General features: G+C 50.2%; 1 protein-coding gene across 7 annotated transcripts in view; it reads left to right on the forward strand.

Moving 5' to 3' along the window:
• ATN1 (atrophin 1) overlaps positions 1 to 18,734 on the forward strand; it is a 29,798-nt gene that overhangs the window by 385 nt on the left and 10,679 nt on the right. For 2 of the 7 annotated variants that reach the window (XM_075034565.1, XM_075034572.1), the window contains exon 1: positions 785 to 1,055. The exons of 1 other annotated variant lie outside the window; for it this stretch is intronic. The gene's annotated coding sequence lies outside the window, so the exon portion shown is untranslated. 4 more of the 7 variants (XM_075034570.1, XM_075034571.1, XM_075034567.1 and 1 more) reach the window with 4 other exon arrangements.

Below are 18,734 nucleotides of genomic sequence, written 5' to 3' on the forward strand. Positions count from 1 at the left end.
CACACGGGGGAGGATGTTTCACATTTTTAACATCTGGGTGAACCGGAGCTCCGAGTGGGAGGGCCCGGGGCGGGGGGGGGGGCGATGTGGCGCCGCTCGAGGCCCGCCGCCGGGGCGAGGCCCCCCCCAGCCGGTTCTCCGCAGCCCCACCGCTTTGCTGGGGGGGGGGGACCAGGACACTCCCCCCCAAGCTCCCCCCAAACCGCGGGGGCGGCCCCGTGGCGCTGCGGGCGGGGCGGCCAGCCCCCCCCGCCCCGTCCCCCCCCCCGGCCGGCGGTTCTCCCTTTGTGCCGTTGCCACGGTAACCGGGCGGGGGATGGGAGGCGAGCGCGGGGCGGGGGGGGGGGGAAGAAGAGCGGGAACGCGCGCGGCGCGTTCCCGCGCTGCATGCTAATGAGCGCCAGGCAGGCGGCCCCCGCCCCCGCCAACCCCCCCCCCCCCCCGGGGGGAGGCCTCTCCGCAGGCCCCGGCCCCGCACCCGGCGGTTCTTTCCTCCCCCCCCCCCAAAAAAAAAAGAAAAAGGCTCCTGCGGGGTCTCCCCGGTCTTTGTGCCGGCGCCGGGGTGGGTCGGGGTTTTGGGGGGGGGGCGACGTGTGTGTGTTTCGCGGGGAGGGGCGGCGGCGAAGCGCGGCTGGGGGGGGGCGACGGGGCGGAGGAGCGGGGGGGGGGCTTGTTCTCGGCTCTTCGGAAATGGGAGGTGGCTAAGGCGGGCCGCGGTCGGAGCGATGGGAGGGCGGCGGGGCAGAGGCGGCGGCGGCGACGCCTGAACGCGGGGTACGGGGGCGGGAGAGCCGCGGGGCGGGGGGGGACCCGCTCCCCGCCGCACCCCCCCCTCCCTCCGTCCCCTCCTTCCCTCCCGCCCGCTGCCCCCGCCGCCGACCGGTTATTCCGGAGACGCGAGAGGAAACGAGGGAGCGCGGAAAAGGAGGAGGGAGGGAAGGAGAGAGGAGGAAAAAAAAAAAAAAAGGGGGGGGGGGGCAGCGTTTAAATCCCTTCCCCCCGCTCCTCGCCGCCTCCATTCCTCCCTTCATTCGACCTCCCCTCCGGAGCCGCCGGTGAGTCCCTCGCCCGCTCCCAGCCGCTCCCGCCCCGCTTGTCATTTTCGCCCACTCGCTGCATTCTTCCGCGGGTGGGTTTGGTTTTTTAATTTTTTTTTTATATATAATTTTTTTTTTTTTTCTCCTCCGGTCCGTCTGTCGGGGAGGGGGGTGAGGCGGCTGCGGGGAGGGGGGGGGGAACGGACACCCGACACAGTAAAGTTGGGGGGATGGCGGTTAACCCCCGCGGCGCCGGGGAAGGAAGGGCCCCCGGCGGTGCCTGCCCCGGCGTGGATGCGGCGAGGGGCCGGGGGGGTACCGGGACGCCGCGGGTCACGGAGGTTCGGCTCGGCGGGGCGGGGGGGGGGAGCCCCCATCGGCCCCATCCCGCTCCCGGCGGCGGCTGGGAGCGATCGTAAATCACCGGGGGGGGCACCGGAGGGATTGGGGGGGGGCTTGTTTGCCTTGGACGGCGGCGGAGCGCCTTCCCTCCGGAAAAAGGGGGGGCGCGGAGCGGGGCGGGGGGGGGGGGGGGTGTCTCCGCACCCGCCGCGGGGGTCCCGGGGCGGGGACACCCCCCGCCGCGCGCCCGGCGTGACGTCAGCGCCCGCGGAGCCCCCCTTCCCTGCAGCAGAAAGTTCGGCGGGGGCGGGGGGGGAGGTTGGGGGGGGGGTTGGCGGGGGGGGGGGGGTGTCGGGGCGAGGCGGGAGTTGTGAGTTTGCAGCCCGGCGGCGTGCGGGGGGAGCGGGCAACAATGCTGGGGGGGGGGCTGGGGCTGGGGGGGGGTCGGCCGACACGCTGCTGCCGGGCCAGCTCCCGCGCTGCCGGCCCCCAGAGCCGCCCCCCCCCCCCCCCCCGAGCGACCCCCTCCTCCCGGAGAGGCTCGTATTGTCCCCGCTCTCCCAGGTGCGGCCGGGGAGAGGGGCAGGAATATTTGGAAATAATGCTTCCATCGGGACCCGACCCGGGGGAATCGCGGCGGGGGGGGAGGGCAGCGAGAAGTGCGTTTGCTCCCCCCTCCGTTTCAGCGGCAGGCACGGGTGGGGTTCGTCCCCTTCCCACTGCCACCCCCGACCCCGGGGACCCGCTGCCCTCTCCCTCCGAAAGACCAGGTTGATACTTGGGGAGCAGACGAGACCCGTAGGGTTGGGCGGCATCAGGATGGTGTTTGCTGAGATCCCTCCGTGTGGGGCTGGTTGTCCATTTGCTATTTAGGGTTTTTTTTTTTTGGGGGGGGGGGGGAGAGGTGGCATCTGGATTTCCCACGCTGTCCTTCTGCCTGTGCCAACGAAGCGGTGGCGGTTCTGCCCCGCCGCCGGCCTGTGGCTGCCTCGGCCGCTGTTGCCCAGCGAATTGCCGGTTGTATTTTGCCGAGTGGCCGCTGTGCTGTTGGAAGTGGCAGCCATTTGGTCACCGTGGCATTACTTTGCACGCTGCCTTTGCTCGCCGTCGAGTTCTGCCGTCGTAGCTATTGTACGTTCCTGAAGTTGGTTTCAAGACGGGCAGTGGCTTTCTTCGCGTTGGGCTCTATGCTGTGGCTGCCCCGAGTTACGCCGCGAGTTACTTAGTTGCCAGGATGGCTACTGTAAGAATTTCTATGGCTTTTGTCTGCAGGGTCTGCTTTGCAGGGCTGTGGTTCTTAAGGAGCAGCGTGTCCTTACCGAGCTAGCCGCTCAAATCGCTTTTCATTACGTCCGATTGTATTGGGTGGATTGCGTGGGCACCGCTATGCTTTCCAGCATTGAAAAAGTGAGGAGAAAGTAGTGGGCCATTATCCTAAGGTGTGTGTAGCAGGAGAGCAGAGGAGGAGTTGAAAATGCCATTCGTTTTGTGCCCACCTGAATGGTGGAGCACGCTTACACACCCTGCAGGTATGCGTATGCCTGAAGCTTCAGAGCTCAGCCCTGACTTCCCACCAGAATCAGTGCGTTGTCGGTGTCACATCAGCCAAATCCGTGCCTGGCTACCTCACTCTCGTAACCCAAACCCCACAGTTGCTCGAGTCGAAAGCTGGACCCTCCTTTCTTCTAAGCCCGAGGGTGTTGTGCATCGCTGCTGCGCTGCACATACATCCCTGAGGGGCTGGAGCTCCGAGATCTTTACCCATGGATGCGACGCTTGTAAATGTGCATGGTCAAATTGTTCATTGGGATGAATTTCACCCTTTTTTTCCCTGTTTCTTGGCCAACTTGTTCTTTTGTTTTATTTTTATTATGTTTGTTATTGGTGACTGCACAATCAGTCATTCGTGTATTTCCCCAACTTCTTGGGAACGATCTGGTCTTCCAAACCAGACTTTTCCAATTGTGAACCATGATGGAGCTTTTCAGGTGTGGCCAAGGAGTGAACGTACAGCACCAGGGTTCTTGCTGGAAATGGCAAAACTCCTCCAAACGTGAAAATTAAATGTGCAGTGAATCCTAATGAAGAAGATTAACAGGTTTAACCTGCTGCAGTGGCCTGCCTTTACCTCTCTCCGTATGCATTTACCTCCTCCCCCAGATTTTGTACCCCTTGGATACCTCTGAAAGGTTCTGGCATTCTCACCTTTAGGTTTGTCTGCACAAGGAATTATAATAAGGTTTCTTGTGGGCGTACTTGTATTCCAGAGTAATAATGGGCGTGCAAGGAACTGTGATTCGGTGGCATCGTGGGATCGCTATACTAAAAGCAACCCGATCTGTGTTTTTCTTCAAGAGGGGGAGCGTCTAGTCCAGTTGGACTGGATGATCGTTGTAGGTCCCTTCCAACTGAAGCGCTCCATTCTATTTTTATTTGTAGCTGAAGTGAATCAGGCGGGTTTTCCTCTTCCCAAAGTTCAGCCTCTGTCGCTCCTTGTGTACCTTCCCGATTCCTCCTGGAGCTCCCTCATGTTCATCAGCATTTTTCTGGGGGGTGGAGGTGGAGTCGAGGGGAGCAGTCGCTGTGGAATACAGAGCTGGGTAGGGAAGTATTATTTATTTACCAGATCTGGGGTGTAATACCTTTGCAAATGCAGTCTCTGGAGTTGGTCTGAGCGTTTATTCAGCTGTGCCCCTCCTTAAATATCTCCCTGAATGTTTACCCAATCTTGTTATTTTTCTTCTTTGGGCGTCCGCCTTTTATTCTGATAACCTGCTTTCCTCCTGTATCTTCCCCAGTCCTGTTTTTTCTTTCTCCCATTCTCTTTTGGACAAATAAACTGCTTCCCTGCCTCCAGTGGATTTTCTGGTCTCTTTCTTCCTCCATTAGGAGATGCCAAGGCAGTAGGAAGTATATTTCCTGCGTTTATCACTTCATCTCTTCCATCTGTACTTCTTGAGGACTGTTCCTAGTGAAGTAGAGAATAGTAATGCTTTACAAATTTGTTGAAGGCCAGATGAGAAGGCAACACAAGCTCTGAGTGTGTTTGAAAGTAGAGGCATCTCTGCAAAAGTCATGCTCTTGACCAAAAGTGAGCTCCACCTAGGGTATGTGCTCTCTGCAGAATTAATTCGTGTGATCCCTGCCTGAGCCCGGTCCCAGCGGACGGTTTAACATGGACACGAGGCGCACCATCTCAGTGCCTTGCCTGCGTTCCTGAAGCTGCGGCCGTGCCCGAGACGTGCCTGTTGCTAGGCTGCCCAGGTCCCATTGCTCTCTGCGTCACGCTGAGCCGAACACTGGAGAGTCTTTCTGTCCTTCCAGTCGCGCGGTGGGCAATCGTGGGCCCACGGCCCCTGTGCTCAGTGAGACGTGTATGGAGAATGATGAGACAGAAGGGGATGTTTCCAGCTCAGCTGGTTTGAGCTTCACCTCTCTACCTTCGTCTGCTTGGCCGATGTGGGCTTCGAGCGCTTGAGGGTGAGGATTTGGCATACGTTGAAAGTTTAACACAAGTCAGCTTTGTGAGGAAGCGATCCCTTCAGCAGCATTGCCTTGCTTCCAGTTCTGATAATGCTCCTGCAGAAATCTCCGGCAGTCTGTTTTCTGTGTTTGTTGTGGCAGCAAACACTGATTTGTTATTGCCTCCTGTAAAAATATTAGTGTTTGATTGATTGTTGTGGCAGTATTTTTTACCTACAAACCAAAGGGTAACTGCCATATCTTCTCCAAGCAATTTCAGCCAATGATGGTCTGTCTGGGCTTTGCTGAAGAAGGGTAGCTGGTTGCTTTCAATCTTCCTTCATGTTTCTTGCCCTGGTGACATTGTTCATCATAGATCAGTTTAGCTGGAAAATTTGAGTCTTGTACTTCCCAGCCTTACAAGGCACTTGGTGATACCCTGTTTCTTCCACAAGGTCTCTCTGTGTTATAGATCACTTAAGTGAAGGTTGCATTTGAGCAACCTTCCTCTCTTTGGACGGTGGATTGGATATACTGTGTATATATATATATTTATGTGTGTGTATATATATCACAATATATATAATAGTCTGGGTAATACAATATATCTTCTATATTACATAATGTTATATCTTATATTACATTTTGTATTGATATATATAGCATAGTGTATTGGATATAAAGTGTATCTATAGCATAGTATTTTGGATATACTACTGTTTTTCTTTCAGGCAGGGCAATAGATGAAGTGATTTTCCTCAGTATTATTCAGAGTTTGCCAGGCACATGAAGAGGGTCCACCCTCTGTGAGGAGTGATTTATCCAGTGGTGGTTATCCATCAAGCTTTCCTCATGCGTTGCTCAACCATTGCTTTCAAAGTACGTCTTTACCCAGAGCTAGACCCTATCGCCTCTTGGCCAACCTCTCTGTGACTGCTAATGACTTTAGTATTGAAAAACCTGATCTGGTCAACTGGGTGGTCCTCTCCCCTGCACAGCACATGGCAGGGGATGTCACCAGGTGGTCTTTGCAGAAAATATTAAGAGTATTTATTTTGGAATAAAATAATAAAAAAACCCCTTAGAGATTTCCAGTGACATGCTAGATCCCTCTGCAAGTTTTTCAAGTGATTGATTTCTCCCACTTTTCAGATTTTGCACTATTTCTGTGTGGAATTTGTCTAGCTTCAGCTAGATCCATTGGATCTGGGGTCTTTGTCTTATAGGTTAAAGAGCCCTCTGCTGTCAGAAATCTTCTCCCTTTGTAGTACAGTTGCCTTTTAACCTTTTCTCTGATAAGCTAAATATATATTGAGCTTCTTAAGGCCCTTACTGTAAGGGGAGGAGTTACCAGACTTCCTTCTTGTTCTTTTGGGAAGTTTTCAATTTGTCAGCACCCTTTTTGGAGTACGCAGGTAAAAACTGCACACACTACTCCCAGAATGGCCCCACCAATCCTGTATATAGTCAGGCAAAAATCATCTCTCTCTGCCTCCTCCTGAAGAGTATTCCTCTCTTTATGCACCAGTGGGTTTCATTCATTCAGGAATAGCCCCCTTGGAAGTCTCGTGCTGGGAACTCATGTTCCGTTCGCTACCAGCTGTTAATTACAAGACTGTTTTCGAGCTTCTGTGTATCCTTGGATCTTCATCCTTGAAAGCATTCTACATTCTTCTGTTCTTGATGTAAAAATTTTCCATAATTAAAACGCTTGTCTTTCTGTGCAACCCCTTTGCAGCAGTAACCCCAGCTGGTCTCTGCCAGAGTTTCTGTTTCATCATTTACCATCCCACCTGCCTCAGCACCACCTGCAAACTTTACTCATGTTTCTGCAAACTTTGTTCAGTTGGTGCCTTCACCAGCTACCAGTGATATTCCACGGTAGGCCACGGTTGCCTCTCAACGGCGAGCTTTGGGGAACCTGCTGTTTGACAGTGGATCCATGCGTGAGGTCTTTTTGATGGGACAGGTCATGCTTGTGCCATAGCTGTGCACCAAGTTTCAGCCCACAGCGTGTCACGTGCTGCTGTGCAGAGATTTCCCAGGGCATTAAAAATATCTCAGGCAGTGGTTTCACTTGCCATCGTGCCTTTTCTCCCGGCAGTCCAGCCTGAGCCTAATTTGGGCTCGGTCTCTGGGCTCAGGTGCCCACTTGAGAGGTGGAAGCCTGTGTCTGTGGTCAATAAGGCAGGTTACGTATCTCTAGGTGGTTGCACTTTGGCATGAATTGCTTGCTTTGAATTCTCTTGCGATCAGGGAGAATTTTGAATACTTGTAGCTTTTAATCCTTCATTGTATCGTGACCAGGAAGACCTTGATTTAGCCATAAGCATCATGTTTTCTGATTTCATAAAATCGTGAGAACTAAAATCATACTTCACCGTGAACTTGGTGAAGTATGTAAGACAAAACCTCTCCTTCCTCCCAAGGGTGGTTCGGCACTGGCACAGGTTCCCAGGGAGGCTGGGGACACTGTTCTCTGAGGTGTTCATGACAAGAGGGTGTCCCTTGGGTTACTGGCTGCAAAGTCATAGAATCATTTAGGTTGGAAAAGACCTTTAACATGATCAGGTCCGCCCGTTAACCTAGCACTGCCAAGTCCACCAGTAAACCACGTCCCTATGCACCACATCCACACGTCTTTTAAATTCCTCCAGGGATGGTGATACCCTGGTGCTCCTCATCAGACTTGTGCTCTAGACCCTTCACCAGCATCGTTGCCCTTCTCTGGACGCGCTCCAGCACCTCAAGGTCTTTCTGGTAGCGAGGGGCCCAACACTGAACAAGGACTCGAGGTGGCCTCACCGGTGCTGAGTACAGGGGGACGATCGCCTCCCTGCTCCTGCTGGCCACACTGTTTCTGACACAAGCCAGGATGCCGTTGCCTTCTTGGCCACCTGGGCACACTGCTGGCTCATCTTCAGCCGGCTGCCCACCAGCTCCCCCAGGTCTTTTTCCACCGGGCAGCTTTCCAGCCCCTCTTCCCCAAGCCGGTCGCGCTGCCTGGGGTTGTTGTGACCCAAGCGCAGGACCCGGCCCTTGGCCTTGTTGAACCTCACACAATTGGTCTCGGCCCATCGATCCAGCTTGTACAGATCCCTCTAGAGCCTTCCTAGATGCCCCAAGAACAACTGGTGTTATTATTAAAGACTGAAGCAAAGAAGGCATTAAGTACCTCAGCCTGTGCCTCATCCTTTGTCACTATGTTTCCCTCCGCATCCAGTAAAGGATGGAGATTCTCCTTAGCCCTCCTTTTGTTGCTAATGTAGTTACAGAAGCTTTTCAAATTGTCTTTTATGGCAGTAGTCAGATTAAGTTCTAGCTGGGCTTTGGCCCTTCTGATTTTCTCCCTGCATAGCCTCACAACATCCTGTAGTCCTCCTGAGTGGCCTGCCCCTTCTTCCAAAGGTCATAAACTCTCCTTTTTTTCTGGAGTTCCAGCCAAAGCTCTCTGTTCAGCCAGGCTGGTCTTCCTCCTGTGCCTTTAAGATTTCCTTCTTGAAGAATGTCCAGCTTTCCTGGACTCCTTTGCCCTTCAGGACTGCCTCCCAGTCCCTTTGGGCACCATGCCACCTACTTGCTTTTGCAAATGTAGTGAATTCTGTCTTAATAATAATAATAGTTTTCTTTTGCCCTTGTTAGGCTCCAGGGAGAGCTGTTCAAAGCTTCACCATATGGCCAGGAGTCTTCTCATCTCCATCTTAAAATTGTTGGTGGCCTTTTTATACCCATTTGTTCTTATACCAACCTTCTCCGTTAGCTTAAATACCCCTTCTGTCTCCTTTGTGTTTAGTTTCTGGTGTTTTACAGACAGTAATCACATCGCCTCAGCTTTTATTTTGTGAGGTTAAAAAAAGTAAAGTCTTTATAGGTCTTATACATAACAGAGAGACTCTTTGTGTCCCTCGGCATTCTGGAAACTGCTTTCTGCACCTCTTCCAATCTGCTTGGATCTTTCCTGATGTTGGGTAGCTAAAGCATTACATGGCCTACCAGAGGATGTCTGACAAGTGCAATGTCCAGTGGCATTAATACCTTTTCTCGTTGCTTGGTAATACCTTGCCTGATGCCTTTGAAATAACAATGGTGCCCACAGCCATCCTGTGATTAGTAAATGCCTCTCCCCAGCACTCCCTACTGATGAGCAGAAGTTCCTATGGCAGATGTGCTTGTCACTTCTCTTCAGTGTATCACTCAGCACTTTGTACTATTGAACTTGTTAAAAACGTGCCAATGACCCCATTAGGTCCATCTAGTCCAGAGTCCGCTGCTTCCTGGGAAAGAGCGTAAGTTAAGGCAAGCTTACTTGCCGTTTTCCTCTGATACTCCTACAGCTTCCAGCTGTTTTCGGTGAAGAGACTGCCATAGCTGGATCTGGTTTCTAGCTATTCAGAAAGCACCAGTTATTCTCTCTTGCATGAAACTCTCCAGTCTCCCATCAAATCCATGCAAACTTCTAGCACCTATAGTGTCCTTTGACTGAAAATTCTGCAGCCACCTAGTTCAAGAACTATCTCTTTTTGTTGGTTTTAAACTTGTTTCTTTGTAGTGTTATTTGATGGTCCTCAGTTCTTGTACTAGAAGAGACAGTGAAAAATTATTTCCTACCCAACCTCCACTTTTCATATGTGGTTTTACAGTCCTCGATCACATCCTCACTTAATAACCTTTTCTCTGGACAGAGATGTCTAACCCCCTCAGTCATGCCTCTTCATTGCCCTTTCCAGTTCTTGTGAAAGGAGCAGAACTGCACACACATTTCAAGATGTGGGAAAGGCTTGGGTTTGTACAAGGGCATAATGACATTCTCTGTTCTGTTTTCAGTTCCTTTCTCAAGGAATTTCTAGCATGTGGTTCATTTTCTTGATGGCTGCCGAATACCAAGGTGACGTTTTCATGGATCTGCCTCTCGTATCCCAAGGGTATCGCTCTTGAGTGGCACCCGTCAGCTCAGAGGTCCATCATTTTATATGTGGAGATGGAGCTGTTTTTTCCTCTGTGTGCATTGCTTTATATTTACCTAGATGGAAGTTCATGTGCCATTTAATCACCCAGTCACTCCTCTTGGAAAGTCCTTCTACAGGACTCCTCAGTTCTCATCCTAATTATTACCCTCATTAATTTACTTTCGTCAGCCACGTTGGCTTCCCTTTGCCCTTTTTCTATATCCATCCTCGTTTTGCTTTAGTATTTTATTCTCTTAAGTACTCTCTTAAATTGGGATCATCTGCGATACTGACGATGTCTCCTAACTTAATGCTCTTGGGAGGTAGGACATTGATCCTTGTGAGGATCCAGCAGGCTTTCTTCCACCTAGCCTGATACTTTCAGCACTTCATTCATTCAAATCCGTTTGCAGAGTTTGATCCTCCTAGCTACTGAGCTTCTCTCTGGTTCTTCTCTATACTCTGACTAGTTTGCCTGGGATGGAGGGCTCTGAGCAGAGTCGTATCCTTGCCCAGGCCTCCCCCTGCCAGCTTCAGAACGATACGGGTCTTGGCAGAAAGGGTGACCGTGGTTGCTGTTCGCTGGTCCGTTACTTGAAGGGAGGGAGGGATGGATGGTGTGGCTGCCCTGACTCTGGATTCACCTTCTGGTTTCCTGTATTCTTATATATGTCCTGCAGCTGCAAAGCTGCCACCAATCTTCCCCGGTAAAGACTTGCAGCAGAAGTCTGGAACCATGAAGGGTTGACAGGTGGATAATTTCCATGTACTAGTAATGAGGAGCTATGGTCCATGGAGTCACATTCATGAGTTGCAACAAGGAAATTACGACTGGTAATGGGTGTTTCTGCACTGGAATGGGTGTCCCAGGTCAGCTGGGGAAGCTTCACTCTTCGAGATGTTCAGGACTTACCTGGACAAGGTCCTGAGCAGCCCCATCCAGATTTGGGGTCAGCCCAGCTGTGAGCAGGGTTTGGAGCAGAGACCTGCAGGTGTCCCTTCCAGCCGACATCTTCCTTTGGGTCTCTGGGCAACTAGCCTGTGATGTCTTTGAGTCATTTACTTTACGCTCCTTAGTAAAGGAACATGTATGTATAAAAAGAGGGGTCTTGAGTATTACAGTAGACCCTTAACCCCTAGCAGCTCCACAGGTAAGGTGTGCTCAGGCGCTGCAAATATAGAAGGTGCTGCACTTCTTAACATAGTGAGTATGGAGAGCGTGGTGCGTCCTTCCTCTGCATCACGCGTCCGCAGGTTTCCATCCCACTCGCAGAAGGAAGAGCGCAGTGTGTTGCATTTTGTGATCCTCCACTGGGCTCTGCCAGCCTGCGTCTCCAAGAGATCCAGAGGCCCTCCTCTGGGGAGACTGAATGATTCTTCTGAGATTTTTAAGTAAATCTGTTACATACTTACAGTCATTTTAGTGTGCCCTCAGGAATCGTTTTACGATTAACGTAACCTTCTGTAGTACGTCTAACCTTCATTTAGTCAATCAAACTTTATTTTCAGTTACTTCTGCAAAAATTAATATCTTCTATGCTGTAAATTAAGCTATTGTTAAATGCATGAATGTTTTTATTATTTATTACCTTGCTTTAGCTCTAATTGTTTTTACTTCACTCTGCTCATCAGAAAATATTTTTTTCTTGGATACGTTTTTCATTGAGTGGAGGTTCCAGAATTACAGCTTTCATACTCAAAATAACATTCTTACTCCTCATGGTTGTGCAGAATTAAGAAAACAAAACATTAATATAGGCTTAAAGTTTAAACTGGCTTTATCTCCTAAGACTGCCAGCACTCTGCAAGTTTATTTTTAGTACTCTTATTTGGCACCTTTTCCTGAAATGTGAGCATTTAAATTTTTACTATTTTACTGGGGAGAAGGAGCACCTAGGTAGCATCACAGGTGAATTTGTCAACAGGTAGTGTTGACAGGTAAGTCGACAAGTACATATAATAAAAGGATTAAAGCTGTTGGCTCAGGTTGAGTCCCTGTTTTGCATGGGAGGTATTATTTTAGGCATTGACTCATAGAATCACAGAATGGTTTGGTTGGAAGGGACCTTTAAAGATCATGCAGCCCCTCTGCCATCAGCAGGGACCTCTTCCACTACACCAGGTTGCTCAAAGCCCCATCCAGCCCCATCCAACCTGGCCTTGAACACTGCCAGTGATGGGGCACCCACAGCTTCTCTGGGCAGCCTGCTCCAGTGTCTCACTGCCCTCATCATAAAAAATTTCTTCCTTATGTGCAATCTAAACCTCTTTCAGTTTAAAACAGTTTCCCCTTGTCCTGTCGCTACAGGCCATGGTAAAAAGTCTTTCTCCTTCTTTCTTATAAGCCCCCTGTATATATTGAAAGGCCCCAGTAAGGTCTCCCTGGAGCCTTCTCTTCTCCAGGCTGAACAACCCCAGCTCTCTCAGCCTTGCCTCATAGGAGAGGTGTTCCAGCCCTCTGATCATTTTTGTGGCCTCCTCTGGACCCGCTCCAACAGGTCCATGTCTTTCTCGTAGTGGGGAGCCCAGAGCTGGACGCAGTACTGCAGGTGGGCTCTCACCGGCATGGAGCAGAGGGGCAGAACCACCTCCCTCAACCTGCTGGCCACGCTGCTTTTTATGCCGCCCAGGATACAACTGGCTTTCTGGGCTGCGAGTGCACATCGCCAGCTCGTGTCCAGTTTGTCACCCACCAGTATCCCCAAGTCCTTCTCCACAGGGCTGCTCTCAGTCCATTCATCCCCCAGCCTGTGCTGATCCTGGTGATTGCCCCGACCCATGTGCGGGACCTTGCCCTTGCTGAACTTCATGGAGTTCGCACTGGGCCACTCCTCAAGCCCTTCCAGGTCCCCCTGGATGGCATCCCTTCCCTCAAGCGTATCCTCTGCACCACTCAGCTTGGTGTCATCTGCAAACTTGCTGAGGGTGCACTCGATCCCACTGCCTGTGTCATTGATGAAGACATTAAATAGTATTGGTCCCAGTACAGACCCTTGAGGGACACCGCTCGTTACTGGTTTCCACTTGGACATTGAGCCATTGACTGTAACACTTTGGATGGGGCCATCCATCCAATTCTTTATCCATCAAACCCATATCTCTCCAATTCAGTGGCAAGAATGTTGGGGGGGTTCATATCAAAGGCCTTACAGAAGTCCAGGTAGATGACATCCGTAGCTTTTCCCTCGTCCACTGATGTGGTCACTCCATTGGAGAAGGCCACTAGATCAGTCAGGCACGATTTGCCCTTGGTGTTGGCTGTCTCTAATCACCTCTGTGTCTTCCAGGAGGATCTGCTCCATGATCTTAAGGGGCATGGAGGTGAGGCTGACTGGTCTGTAGTTCACAGGGTCCTCTTTATTACCCTTTTTAGAAATGGGTGCAATATTCCCTTTTCTCCAGTCGCTGTGGACTTCGCCTGACTGCCATGACTCTTCAAAGATCACAGAGAGTGGTTTGGCAACTACATCAGCCGATTCCCTCAGGACCCTGGGATGCATCTCGCTGGGTCCCATGGACTTGTGTATGTTCAGGTTCCTCAGGTGGTCTCAAACCTGATCTTCTCCTATGATGGGATTGTGAACCTGCTCTTCTCTTACACGCATAGATAGATCTAAATCAGGAGAGTTCATTCAGCTTGTATATTAAAGTGTGTGTAGTTCACCCTTTGGTACAGAATGAAGTTTCTGAAAGCATACATTTACATTTATTGATTAAATTTATTTAAAACCATTTCATAGTGACCCATTTTATGCGATATTTTGAAGATAGAAAAATCCAATGAAATTACAGTACCTTGCCAATATAAAATCTATTTATTTATAGAAAATGACAAAAACTGACAACTGTTTTTATACTGAACTATTTTTATACTGAATTTATATTTTGATTTCTGAGCAGGAAGAGCAGTTTTCACTTGCATTGCAGGCATTTCTGTCTTTAAGTTTGTCACGTCACGCCGTGCTGCCAAGCCTCCCTAGCCAGGCAGGTCTCAGCCCTTCCCGGCCGCGTCCGACGGCTGCTGGTGGTCGGATGCTCCTGTCGCAGTGCGTGGGGGCTGCGGAGGACGGGGAGGTGTGTGCTCTGATCGTGGGGTGCGTGTGTGCAGTGGGCAGAAGCGGCCCGCGGGAGCAGGGCGAGCAGGTGGAGAAAGCTTTAGCTAATGCTTACTGCCTTCAGCCTGGGCTCACGAGTATTTCGGTCCCCTGAGATCCTCCAGCTTCACGTTAGTATTGCAGGAAGGATGTAGTTAAACTTCATCCACTGGGTAGGCAAGAGTGTTAACTGGAATATGATTATTTGACCAGGTCTGTGGTCTTATCCCTTGATTAATCCACTTTCCAGCCTGAGTTCGCAGCCCCTGCATCCACCCGGTGTTGTAATTATTTTGTAGGAGACGGAAAAATGCCTGTTTCAAAACTACCTTTCATTTGGTGTCACATAAATATATTTCTTCTTAACAAAATTTACTGAGTAAAAAAAAATCTGCAAGTCATGGGAACATTCACACCCAAGATAGTATTAGCTGCAAGTGTTTGCCCACTGCCATCTTGGTATTCAACCATTTTGGCATCCTAATCCCTTTGCTCACACAATCATTTTCCCTTTTACAGTAATGTCACGCTCCATGTACCTATCAAAAGACTGACAATAAGACTGTGACATGCAACCTGAACCCTGACCTGTTCATTTATGGCTATCTAAGGCTGAACACAGCCCCTTCCCCTTCCTTCCCTCCCTTTCTCTGCCTTGCCCTATAGTAAGATGCCAGGGTTCAAGCATGAAGTCAGATAATTAGCCATTGGGAAATGTCGTACTTCAGGGTGTCTGATTGCAGTATTTTGGATGAAACTTTGTGTTTTCAATATACTGCACAGTTGTTAAACCCGATTACATTTCTGGGAGTTTTCCCTTCATTTTATAAATCAGGGAAATGGAGACAGGAGTTAAAAATGTATTGCCTGGGACCTTCATTCACTGGGCAGTATATATATATATATATATATACACTTCTCAGTTCCCACCCACGCTGCATGTCCCCTGGCTATATTGCTCCAGTGGTCACTCCCTTCTGAGCGATCTTTACCTGCCAAGAGGGATCCGTTGGTTATCATCCCATCTTGCAGGACACTTTCCAGCGTCTGCAGTGTGTTAGAAAGCAGCTGTGTGTGTTTCGCCACCCTGGTTCCTCCCTCCAGTGCTAACCTTTCCCTTTGCAGAAGGGGGAAGAGAAAAACCAGGATGGGAACACAGAGCTAATAAATTACAGAGAAGCAGACTGAGTTTAATTCTCACATCTTAGGACTTCCGAGTCCCTGCCTTTGCATGCCAAATGCCTTTGATTTCATGTAGGATTTTGGATGTAGTTCCTACATTTCAAAAAGTGACTTAAAGAATAGTCAGTCACTGTGTACTTTTAACAGTTCTCAACTGAAGAAAACAAGAGGTTTGAACTTCAGAACATCTGTACCTAGACTAAAGGAGGAACTTCACAAACTCCTTACTCCAAACGTAATTTCCATGGACGAGCGCCTAGGGGAAGATAACGCTGGCTACGTCTATAGTAACAAACTACACGGGCCCCAGCAGTGGTGCACAGCGCTGTCTGTCCATTAGGATGGTGTTCTTTTGTATGGTCTTCGGTCTGTGCCAACGAGCGCTCTCCCAGATGATACCCGAGTGTGGTTTAGGAGTTAGCATAGGAACATACCAGTTGCCAGTGGCCAGGTTAGATGTGTCCATCCCCTTTCGGAGGGTAGGAGAATTTTGCCATCCAGGTGCAAGGTGCGTAATGCCAGTCACCCCCAGGACCAGAGAACAGGCGCTGTCCCATTTTGTTTAAAAGTACAGATGCTGTCAAATTGCCCCCTCTTGCAGCATGTGTGGTCCTGATGGGTGGCAGAGTTTTTAATTCATTTCTTCTTTGAGACTGAATGATCCAGCTGTGCACCTTGACATCTTCGCACTCAGTGCCTCCAACTGGTACGTGGTCTACCAGGCAGTGCCTAGGCAGAGCTTCGGTGGAGAGAGGAGGCTACATCGGCGCTATTCCCCTCCACCCCCAAATCATCACTGGCTAGCTGGGGGTGGGCTCCTCTGTCACATACCATCGTCACGTCCTGCCTGCTGCACCTCCCGTCCTGCTTGGACCAGGTCTGAGTCTGCCTGAGATCACTGGGACATTACAGTTGGAGAAGATCAGGAGCAGCAGATAATAAAACCAAGCAGATGTTTGTGGTTTTGGGTTTTTTTTCCCCCAGGAGTAATACAATAGAAGGGGAAGAGACCATGGTAACTATTGACAACTGAGTGCCAGCAGCTAATCTCAGTGAGGACTGGATCAGGCCTTAAATCTCTGCTAGCTAAAGAAACACTACTGAAGTAATGGTAGTGTTAGCTCTTTTTCTTAAGTGACATGGATACTGGGAACCTTCAGCTCTCCCTTCTCCTGTCACTGGCCCCAGGGAGGGCTGGCTGGACCTTAACTGGCTTTTAACCTTCTCGAGCAGGCTGGAGCCCCGGACTTGGGCTGCCCATCCTGGAGCTTGCTCTGCCCGTTGAGCACCAGCCGAAGTGACAGAACCCTTCAGCCCTCCGTGGATTTGGAGGCACCTTCCAGACTTCCTTATCTCCCTGGAAATTGCCTCTCTGCTGTTGGGACGTCTGCTGGGTGTACCTGTGTGTGCAGCCCCAGCATGTGCAAGCCTCATTCGTCATTTACAGTCCCGGCCAAAGCCCCAGACACCATCCCAGACAACTTGGTCCTGTTCCCCTTTCCTCTGCTTCTGTTGCCATCTAGGAAAGTTCATTTTCTCAGACCCTCAATCTAATGCGTAAATGCTATCCTGAGCCAAGGACAAACGCTCACCCAACTTTCTAAGAGAGACCAAGCGCGTATACTTAAGTAGGTAAAGCTGGAGTGCATCTCGTTTGAGATGGACTTGATTCCAGTTTGTTACCCATGCAGAGTTGCTCCACGCTACAGCCTGGGAAGGAGAGAGCTTATCTGCATCCTTCAGTAGAAGAGGAATTGGAGCCTGCGATCTCCCGGCTGCCTGTGCAGGACAGTCCACCTTTGGCAGGGAGAATGACTTGAAGCTGGGGAGGAGGAGGAGCGGGATCCATTTTGGATCCCACACGGGGATGCCTGTTGTGCGCGCGTCGCTCGCAGGAGACTGCACCAGGGCTTACACGAGAATATGGAGGGGTTTGGGCAGCAAGCCAAACCAAGCTGGGTTGTATGAAACGCAAACAGAAAATAGCAATTCGCAATGCCTCATAACTCAAATCAAACCTGTAAAGGGCTTCACAGGGCCAGGAAAAGGTTATCCCTTCGGCAGCAGCCCTGCCAAATGTCTCATTTCCCTTCCGAAACCACAGAGCCCTACGAACTCTTCAGAGACATTTACAGGGATCTTCGGCGACAGGAAGGGTTAGGTGTAACTTTGTTAGTTGTTAAGGCTCGCGTCGCAAGCTTTCATTTCATAGATGTTAAAATTAGAAGGCGCTGTTGTGATCCTCTAGTCTGGCCTCTGATGTAACAGTTGCTGTACTGAGCCTAATAATGGGTGCGTCAATTCTGTTGTGTATTTTAGAAAAGTGTTTGCTCTCTACGTCATAGAAGCTTCGGCCCCGGTGGTTAATTATGTCTACTGAAACATACCTATTTGTTTCTGGCTTTGTTTGGTACTGCATATTCAGCGGTTGACATAAGTGCCGAGTTGGTATCTCTTTTAAAAAGGGAAGTTTCAGTATGTGGTTGGCTGCGTATTATTTCTCTGATTTACTTCTCTGGAAAGACTGTAATTGTCATTACAGGGTTACTGGAAAGCTGAAGTGAGACCTGTGCGCTGCGTTATGATGTTGGGTTCTTTGGTGTGGGAGGTGTGGGTGGCATCCCTATTGAACGTAAAGAGCAGTGACATACTGGTAATGTGCTGTTGCCGCTTCTGTGCGTTCAGAGCTGAGCTAATACTTGAAGGTTGCCAACATGGCGTGCGTTGAAGTTGAGTTAAATTAGGATCGCCTTACTTACAATGTTTGTTTCATGTAAGAAATGTTAATTCTAGACGCTTATCTAGAACAGCATCAGTGTAACTGGCTGAATTAGCAACCAAAGGCCAAAGTATGACAGAAATGTCAGGCTGTAAAACACATCAGCTGGTAGGGATTAGGAGAGTGCTCTGCCTCCATTAGGTCAGTTATAAACCATCGTGAGCTATTTTTCTATTAAAGAAGAGGTCTCAGTTAATGAATTGTTGTGTGTGTGAATTAATGCTAGATGAGTCCCCTGGGGCTTTCCTGATGAGGGTCAAATAAAATATTAATGAAATTAAAACAAACAATCCCCTGCTCTTCCCAAGTACCTTCCGGATGGGTTTCTCTAAGCGTTGGTCAGGGAAGCTGTGGAGCCCCCGAAGAGACAGGCCAGTGTCATTATTCCCTTTTCACAGGGAGGGAGATGGAGGCGGTGGAAGGCAGCGACTCCGGGGCCACACAGTCCAGCAGCAGGGCTGCACGGGAGGTCCGAGAGTTCTCCTGTCCGGTGCCTTTGCTCTGATCCGTGGTTTTGGCTCCCTTCTCAGAGAAATGAAAGTGCACCCAGGCTGCTCCTGCGCTGGCCACCTGGAAGCTGATCTTTCTGGGTCTGGGATGGCCTTTAGGAGTCCCAAATCTCAAGTCTTCTTATTCACAAAGCTTTCCTGTGCTTCCAGATCAGAGAGTATAACCCAGGAGATGTGGCTTTTTTCTCCTGATGCCTCATCCACAGGACACATTTCCTTGTCTTGCAGATTGTCCCTTCCAGAGGCCGAGTACAGGAGCTGGAATGACAGGCTGGGGAAGGACGGTCTCTTTTTGGTTACATCTGTGCAGTGCAGTTCAGTGCAAAAGATCTTAAGCTGGATGGAGTCAAGCAAACCAGCTTCAGGACCAGCATCCCTGAAAC

Source organism: Buteo buteo, chromosome 8 (assembly GCF_964188355.1).
Source record: "Buteo buteo chromosome 8, bButBut1.hap1.1, whole genome shotgun sequence".
In the NCBI taxonomy this organism is placed as follows: domain Eukaryota; kingdom Metazoa; phylum Chordata; class Aves; order Accipitriformes; family Accipitridae; genus Buteo; species Buteo buteo.